The following is an 8,930-nucleotide window of genomic DNA, read 5'->3' as shown; positions in this document are numbered from 1 at the left end:
CCCCTCCTTTCATAGAGCTATGGAACATTTGGGTGGGAAGAGATCGACATGGGCAGGTTTGCTGGTGCTCAGGAGGACATGGTTATAATGCAGAGTGATCTGCGCCAACTGGAGAAATGCTCTGATGTAAATAGCATGAAGTTTAAGGACAAATGCAAAGTGCTCCACATGAGAAGCAATAATCCATGTCACATATGCAGAGTGGGAAGCGACTGTCTAGGGAGGAGTTCTGCAGAGAGGAATCTAGGCGTCATCATGCACAATAAGTTAAACATGAGTTAACAGTGTTATACTGTTGCAAAAAAAGCAAACAAGAAACTGGGCTGCATTAACAGGAGTGTTGTGAGCAAGACACCAGACCATTCTGCTCTATTCTGCATTGATTAGGCCTCAACTATAATAGTGTGTCCAGTTCTGGGAACCTCATTTCAAGAAAGATGTTGAGAAATTTGAGAGGGTCCAGAGAAGAGCAACAAAAATAATTAAATGTCTAGAAAAGATGACCTGGAAGGGTATGTCTACACTAGCTCATTAATTTGAACTAGGTAGGCAAATCAGGCAACCAGAGTTGCAAACGAAGCCCGGGAATTAAATATCCCCGGCTTTATTTGCATGTTCCTGTCCGGCTGCCATTTTTAAATCCCCCTTAGTTCAAACGAACTGCCCGCGGCTAAACACGGCAGTTTAAAGTAAATCTGAACTAAATCCTTAGTTCGGATTAACTGTTACTCCTCGTGGAATAAGGTGTAACAGTTAATCCAAACTAAGGATTTAGTTCGGATTAACTTTAAACTGCCGCATGTAGCCGCGGGCAGTTCGTTTGAACTAAGGGGGATTTAAAAATGGTGGCCAGACGGGAACATGCAAATAAAGCCGGGGATATTTAAATCCCAGGCTTCATTTGCAACTCCGGTTGCCTGATTTGCCTACCTAGCTCAAATTAACGAGCTAGTGTAGACATACCCTAAGGGAAGACTGAAAGAATTGGGCTTGTTTAGTTTGGAAAGTAGAAGACATGAAGCAGCTTTTAAGCATTTCAAAGGTCATTACAAGGAAAACGGAGAAAATTATTCTCCTGAACCTCTGAGAATAGGGAGGTTTAGGTTGGACATTAGGAAAATGTCCTGCCTGTCAGGGTGGCTAAACACTGGAATTAAATTGCCTAAGGAGGCTGTGGAATCTCCATCACTGGAGATTTTAGGAGCAGGTTAGACAGACACCTGTCAGGGATGGTTCAGATGGGGCTTGGTCCTGCTGTGAGGACAGGGGACTGGACTTGAGGAGCTCCTGAGGTTCCTTCCAGTCTATGACTCTATGACCTGGTCCAACTCCCTGTCCAAGCAGGACCTACCCCAAATGAATCATCCCAGTCAGGGCTTTGTCAAGCCGAGACTTTAAAATCTCTAGGGCTGGAGATTCCAACCCCTCCCTAGGGACCCATCCCAGCGCTTCCCCACCCGCCTAGGAAAATAGTTTTTCCTGATATCCAACCTAGACCCCCCACCCCCCCACTGCAACTTTAGACCATTGCTCCTCGTTCTGCTTCTGTCACCACTGAGATCAGCCTCTCTCCATCCTCTTTGGAACTCCCCTTCATGGTAGCTGACGTCTGCTATCAAATCCCTCCTCACTCTTCTCTTCTCTTCTCTTCTGCAGATAAAATAAGCCCAATTCCCTCAGCCTCTCCTCCTTAGTCACATGCTCCAGCCCAGCGCATGGCAGGCTGTGTGCATGCCCACTTTGCCATGGGTAGAGGGTCACCTGACTGTGTGTCTTTCTGTCCCAGGTTCCCCAACAGACCCTGAAGCCAGCTCCCTCCCGGACTGTGCTCCGGGACAATGGCAGTAGCAGCGTATGAGCCGGAAAGAGGTTTGGTGGTGCTGGGGTGACAGGACCAGGGGGTAGGGGAGGGTACACCCCAGCAGCCCTGAAATTCTAATTCCAGCCGAGTTGCCCCTTCCCTCAGTTTCCCTCTTTTGAATGGGGAGAGGAGGAGACACGCTCCCAGATGCATGTGTCACCTGCTCCCTGTGGCACCAGCTCCCCTTAGGGCCTGTCCACAAAGTGGGTTTCAAGGAATTCACAGACAAGGTCAGCTCCCAGAGAAATGCACTAGGCAACGCAGTATGGGAAGGAGGTGGACAGCCCTTAGTGAGGAAAGAACAAGTTAGGAACTATTTAGAAAAGCTAAACATACACAAATCCATGGACCCAGATTTAATGCATCCGAGGGTACTGAGGGAGTTGGCAAATGTCATTGCAGAGCCTTTGGCCATTATCTTTGAAAACTAGTGGAGATCGGGAGAGATCCCAGATGACTGGAAAAAGACAAACGCAGTGCCCATCTTTAAAAAAGGGAAACAGGACAATCCGGGGAACTACAGACCAGTCAGTCTCACCTCAGTCCCTGGAAAAATCATGGAGGGAATCCTCAAGGAATCCATTTTGAAGCACTTGGAAGAGGGGAAAGTGATCAGGAATAGTCAACATGGATTCACCAAGGGCAAGTCATGCCCTCACCAATTTGATTAGCTTCTATGATGAGGTAACTAGCTCTATGGATATGGGAAAGTCAGTGGATGTGATATACCTTGACTTTAGCAAAGTTTCTGATACGGTCTCCCACAATATTCTTGCCAGCAAGCTAAGGGAGTATGGATTGGATAAATGGATTGTAAAATGGATAGAAAGCTGGCTTGGCTGTTGGGCCCAATGGGTAGTGATTAACGGTTTGATGTCAGGTTGGCTGTCGGTTTCTAGCAGAGTGCCCCAAGGTTCAGTTCTAGGACCGGTTTTGTTCAATATCTTTATTAATGACCTGGATGAGTGAGGGATTGTACTCTCAGCAAGATTGCAGATGACATTAAGCTAGGGGGTGAGGTAGATACGCTGGAGGGCAGGGATAGGGTCCAGAATGAGCTGGACAGATTAGAGGATTAGGCCAAAAGAAATCTGATGAGGTTCAACAAGGACAAATGTAAAGTCCTGCACTTGAGATGGAAGAATCCCAAGCATTGTTACAGGCTGGGGACTGACTGGCTAAGTAGCAGTTCAGTAGAAAAGGACCTGGGGTTTACAGTGGATGAGAAGCCGGATGAGTCAACAGTGTGCCCTTGTAGCCAAGAAGGCTAATGGAATATTAGGGTGCATTAGGAGGAGCATTGCAAGCAGATCCAGAAAAGTGATTATTCCCCTTCATTTGGCTTTGGTGAGGCCACATCTGGAATATTGTGTCCAGTTCTGGGTCCCCCACTATAGAAAGGACATGGACGCATTGGAGAGGGTCCAGTGGAGGGCGACCAAAATGATTAGGGGGCCGGAGCGCATGACCTATGAGGAGAGACTGAGGGATTTGGGTTTTTTTATTCTGCAGAAGAGAAGAGTGAGGGGGGATTTGAGAGCAGCCTTCAACTGCCTGAAGGGAGGTTCCAAAGAGGATGGAGAGAGGCTGTTCACAGTAGTGACAGATGGCAGAACAAGGAGCAATGGTCTCAAGTTACAGTGGGGGAGGTCTAGGCTGGATATGAGGGAAAAACTATTTCACTAGGCAGGTGATGAAGCACTGGAATAGGTTACCTATGGAGGTGGTGGAATCTCCACCCCTAGAGGTTTCTAAGTCTCAGCTTGTCAAAGCCCTGGCCGGGTTGATTTATTTGGGATTAGTCCTGCCTTGGGCAGGGGGCTGGACTTGATGACCTCCTGAGGTTTCTTCCAGCTCTGTGATTCTATGAGCTGGAGAGACGAGCGGACAACAAAAGGGCCGGGGTCCTGTCCCTCCAACCCACCAGCAGGGCTGGCATCTCCATGGCCTTTGGCTTGGAATTGCTGAGCAGCGGCTGCATTCAGTAAAGGGGGGATCTCCCCAGTACCTCTGGGTCCCTTGAGTGTCTCGTCCAAGGGGCTTGGCCAGAGCTGGAAGCCGAGAAGCGGTCAGGCTCTCCCTGGGCTGTGCCATGTTCAGGTGCAGCCTGGGGCTGGGGATTGCCAGCCTTTGGCCAGTCCCGGTCAGGCCCCCTTCACACTCCCACCCGGAATGAGAGGGCTGTGCCGGGCCCTGCTCTCTCTCTGAGGGGCGGATGTGGGGGACACCCCTGCACTGTGCCAGGTGGGGCCGGGGTATTCAGTCTGCCAGGGCGGCGCCCCAGCTACCTCATGTTCCCTAGCACACCCCACCCCACGTGGGCTCACGAGCTAGCGGCAGGATCCCTCCCAGCCCCATCCTCCATCCAGGACAAACCCTCCTTCCTCCTGTCCCAGGGTGCCCCTTCCTCTGTGCTCTCCGCGAGCTTGGCCCCACCTCCAACGCCCCTCCCCCCGTCTCCCCACGTCGGGGACACGGCTAATGGAACTACAGGGGCTGAGCGGGGCTAGCCACTCTTCCCCACCTCTCAACACTGCAGGCTGCAGGCCTGGCCCAGCTGTGTCTCTGGCCTGCAGGAGAGCGGCACCAGCTCAGCCCTTCTGAGATGTTCCAGGCACCGGAGAAGCTCCGAGTTATCAAGCCCTGGGAAGGGAAGTTGGGAAACTGAAACTGGATCCCAACTGTCTGCTCCTTTCAAACATTTACCCCCAATGTCGACTGAGCCCAGCCTCCAAACAATCCGAGGCAGAGGAAAAACTCCACTTGTCACCGTCTGCATTTAAACTAAACAAGCCCAGAAAGTTTCCTGACCTGGCCAAATCTGTGTTTAAACTTTCCCTTTGTTTATGTGTAACTCCCTTTTTCCTCCTCAGGTTACTTGGGAGCAGGTCACACTCATAGGTGTGAGTTTTAACATAGGAGGAGATCCTGAGTACCCCAGTGGTTATGTTGTTTAGCTGGGGATTCCTTATCCATCTGCTTGCTGCAGTCCCTTGCTCATAAAGAATATACAATGGTGGTGCCTCCACCTGTCGGGCCTCTATACACTTAATGGTGTGCCCTGTGACCCTCTAGGAATAAAATTATTCCAGCAATAATCTGTATCTAACTCCAAGACAACAATTATCAATAATATACAGCTAACTGATTACATTAAAATGAACATTTACTTAAAGGAACAGGATTTAACACTGAATAAAATCAATTAACAAAGTACACAGAAGTAATAGGAATCTCTCTAGCTGGCATTTGCACTGCCACCATTTATCCCACCCCAGAGTGTGCACTCCTCTGGCCTCAGAGTCCCCAACACTTTTTTGTGTGGGTTTGCTTGAAGACCTGCAGCTGGAGTGGAGGTTCTCTGTAGGCTGTGAGTGTGTTAGTCCCAGCTGTCCAGCCAGCTGCAAACCCCTCTGCCACTGGACCAGGCTCCACCAAATGCCAGCAGTTCTGGTTCCCGGGTTGGACACTCGGCCTCTCTTTGGACCCAGAGTTAGTTTATATCTCTCAGGTCTGTCCCAGGCAGCACTTTCCCCAAAGAGTCCATTTACTTACAGCCTCCTCCTGTGTGCTGGTTGTTCTGCAGTCCTGAGCCACAGGCACAGCCAGAGTCTCTCCCCTCTAGGGCAATCAGCTGCCGAGAAGCAGCCTGCTAGATTCAATCTCAAAGGCTCTCAGTCCAAGGCTGTGGCTGCAACATAACAGTAGGGTTGCCAGATGGTTTAACCAAAAATACCCCCCCCCCCCAAAAAAAAAACACCGGGGAAAAATTCTGTTGAGGAAAAAAAAGGGGGGAGACCAAAGTTTTTGAGAAAAAAAAGCCCCCGAGAGTTATTAAGCAAACAAATTTTTGAAAAATGTGAGGCTTTTTGGCCCTAACAGAATGGCGGCGGACATCCGCCATCTTGTCTTCCTGCTCTGGGCCGGACAGCTCCCCTGCGGAACCAGGTAAGCACCTGGGGTTTTTGCCTTGTGGCCAGGAAAAAATGAGAAAATACCAGACATTTTAGTTGTCCAGTATTTTCTGAATTTTTTTTTACCAGACAGGAAGTGAAAATACCAGGCTGTCCAGGTCAATACCAGACACCTGGCAACCCTACATAAGGGTATGTCTACACTACAAAGTTAATTCGAACTAACAGGCGTTAGTTCGAATTAACTTTAATAGCGGCTACACATACAAACCACTAGTTCAAATTTAAATCGAACTAGCGGAGTGCTTAATTCAAACTAGCTGGAGGCTAGCCCTTCCCAGGTTCCCCTGGTGGCCACTCTGGGCCAAACCTGGGAAACTCCTCTGCCCCCCTCCCGGCCCCGGAGCCCTTAAAGGGGAAGATTCTGGCCACAGTGCCTGTGCCAGTTGCCAGCCTGCCGGCATCCAGCCAGCAGACCCTGCACCTGGCACAGCATGAGCCAGCCACCCGCTGCCACCCAGCCCTCCGCCTCTTCCCAGGACCAAGTTAGCAGATCTCAGGAGCCTGCCAGAGGCCAAAAAAGACAGGCGCCCATCTGGTCTAGTGCAGAGATCGTGGACCTCATTGAGGTTTGGGGGGAGGCCTCCAATGTCCATGATCTCCGCACTAAGCACAGGAATGTGGCCGTCTACAGCCACGTGGCTGCCAGCCTGGCCACCAGAGGCCACCTGCACAGCCAGGAGCAGGTGCACTACAAAATTAAAGACCTCCGGCAGGCCTACGCCAGGGGCTCCCAACCAGGGGCTGACCCAGACACCTGCCCTCATTATAAGGCCCTGGACCGCATCCTGGGGGCTCACACAGTCAGTTCCCCCCATTGGTGATCGTCCCCGGGGCAGAGGGCCCAGCCCCTGAAACTGGGGAAAAGGAGGAAGACAAGGAGGACAACAGCCAGGAGCCTGCAGGGAGCCTGCCCAGCACCCAGGACCCCTGAGTCATCCCACAGAGCCCATCAGCTGTGTCATCTAGGCTGGGGAGGGCTCCACAGGTGAGTGCCATCATGGTCCCCTTTCGGGGGAGGAAGAGGGATCCCAGGGACCGTGCGCCTGGGCCTTGCCCACCATGGAGCAGCAGTTGGGTGTCACAGAATCATAGAATCATAGAATACTAGGACTGGAAGGGACCTCGAGAGGTCATCGAGTCCGGTCCCCTGCTAGCCAGGCATTCACCTCCAGGATGCAGATGTCTCTGCCCGGGGCCCTACCTTCGACAGGAAGGATTGAAGAGAATACCACCTGCGCTCCAAACTCCTTCACCCGTACTCCCAGACCCCTGGGCTGTGTCTAGACTGCATCCCTTTTTCGTAAAAGGGATGCAAATTAGACACATTGCAATTGCAAATGAAGCGGGGATTTAAACCCAACCGCTTCATTTGCATAAACATGGCTGCCGCTTTTTTCCGGCTTGGAGCTTTGCCGGCAAAAAGCGGCAGTCTAGACGGGGATCTTTTGGAAAATCAAAGGGAATAAAGGATCTTTCGGAAAAGGCCTTATTTTCCAAAAGATCCCCGTCTAGACTGGCACTTTTTGCCGGCAAAGCTCCGAGCCGGAAAAAAGCGGCAGCCATGTTTATGCAAATGAAGCAGGGGCGGGGTTAAATCCCCACTTCATTTGCAATTGCAATGTGTCTAATTTGCATCCCTTTTACTGAAAAGGGATGCAGTCTAGACAAAGACCAGTAGTCACTCTTGAGCTGCTCAGTGTCACACCTCGCAGTATCATTAGTGCCCACATGGATGAGTAGCATGGGGTCGAAGTCAGAGGGCCAGATAATCCTCGACAATGCCTCCGTAACATCTCGGATATGGGCCCCTGGCAGACAGCACCTCCCGAGATGAAATGTCAGGAGGACAGATGGGCGCCTCCATCCCCCTCAGAAGAGAGTCTCCGACCACCACTACCCTACGTTTCCTATTCGCAGTGGTGGCAGCAGACCTCCCAGCCTTGGGGGTACGAGGCTTCTCCTCCTCCGGTGTAGGGGGTGATTCCTTATCTCCTGTATAAAGAAGAGCATAACGGTTTCCTAGTACCATGGTGGGAGGGTTCGGAGCAGGGGTGAAGCAGTGCCTGCTGCCAGAAGTAACCAGTTGCCAGTGTCCACCCTGAGCCTCCACCAGTGGTGTGCCCGCAGTCCTGTGTACCGGGACAGCTACCTCAGCTGTCTCCTCTTGAACATGGTCCAGGAATTGCTCGTGGATTCGGGTGCTCCTCAACCTAGCCACCTCCTCCTGTAGCTCTGCCACCTGCTGCCTGAGAGATTCCATCAGCAGGCACCTTTTGCATTGGATGATCTGCCCAGCCTGGATATCATTCAGGGGCCCTGGCTTGTTCCCCACATGCTGACTTCGCCTTGCAGGAGCGGGCTGGGTTTCACCCACCGTGTCCCCAGGGAGAACTGACCACTGCTCTTGTTTCACCACAGCCACAGCACCTGCGAGTGCAGGGCGCACCACCCCGCCTGGACCAGCCACCTGCACCCGGGCCAGCAGGCGTACCCGCAACCAGGAGGAGAACCAGAGGCAGTACCTGTGGCTACTGGGGCAGCAGCTCCGCAACCAGGAGCACTGGGTCCACAAGGACCTGCGGCTGCAGCAGCAGAGCTTGCAGGCACTGGAGGAGCAGGGCCGTGCCCTCTGAGGCCACCTCCAAACCCTGGTGGACAGGTTCCTGCCTCCTCCTGCTCCAGCCCCTGCGGCCGCCCCAGCTCTCACTCCTCCTCCCACTCCTGCTGCCCCTCCTGCTTCCTCCGGCTGCCCCGTCCCTCCTGCCCCACCCTCCACACCCACTCTCCCCCGATGCCTCTGCACCCACAGTGCTGAGAAATGAGAGAGTCAGCAAGACCCTGAACCCTGAGCTTTCCCTTCCCTTCCTCCCCTTGCCTCCCCCTTCCAGCTCAGTGGCGAAAGATCCTGTAAACCCGCATGAAATTCTGCCCTGAGCCCTGGGAATTGGGTACGGGTGAGTGTCCCTGAAGTGTGGCAGGGATAGAGAAATTTATGTGGGTAACAAATTTGGTGGAGAATGTGGGCAGCCTAAGGTCGTTTGGACCAAATTGATTTAGCTGAACACAGTAATAGCAGAGTACTTGTGGCTTTG

Source organism: Pelodiscus sinensis, chromosome 24, assembly GCF_049634645.1.
Source record: "Pelodiscus sinensis isolate JC-2024 chromosome 24, ASM4963464v1, whole genome shotgun sequence".
Classification (NCBI taxonomy): Eukaryota; Metazoa; Chordata; order Testudines; family Trionychidae; genus Pelodiscus; species Pelodiscus sinensis.
The sequence above is the reverse complement of the archived record's forward strand: the minus strand, read 5'-3'. Positions refer to the sequence as shown.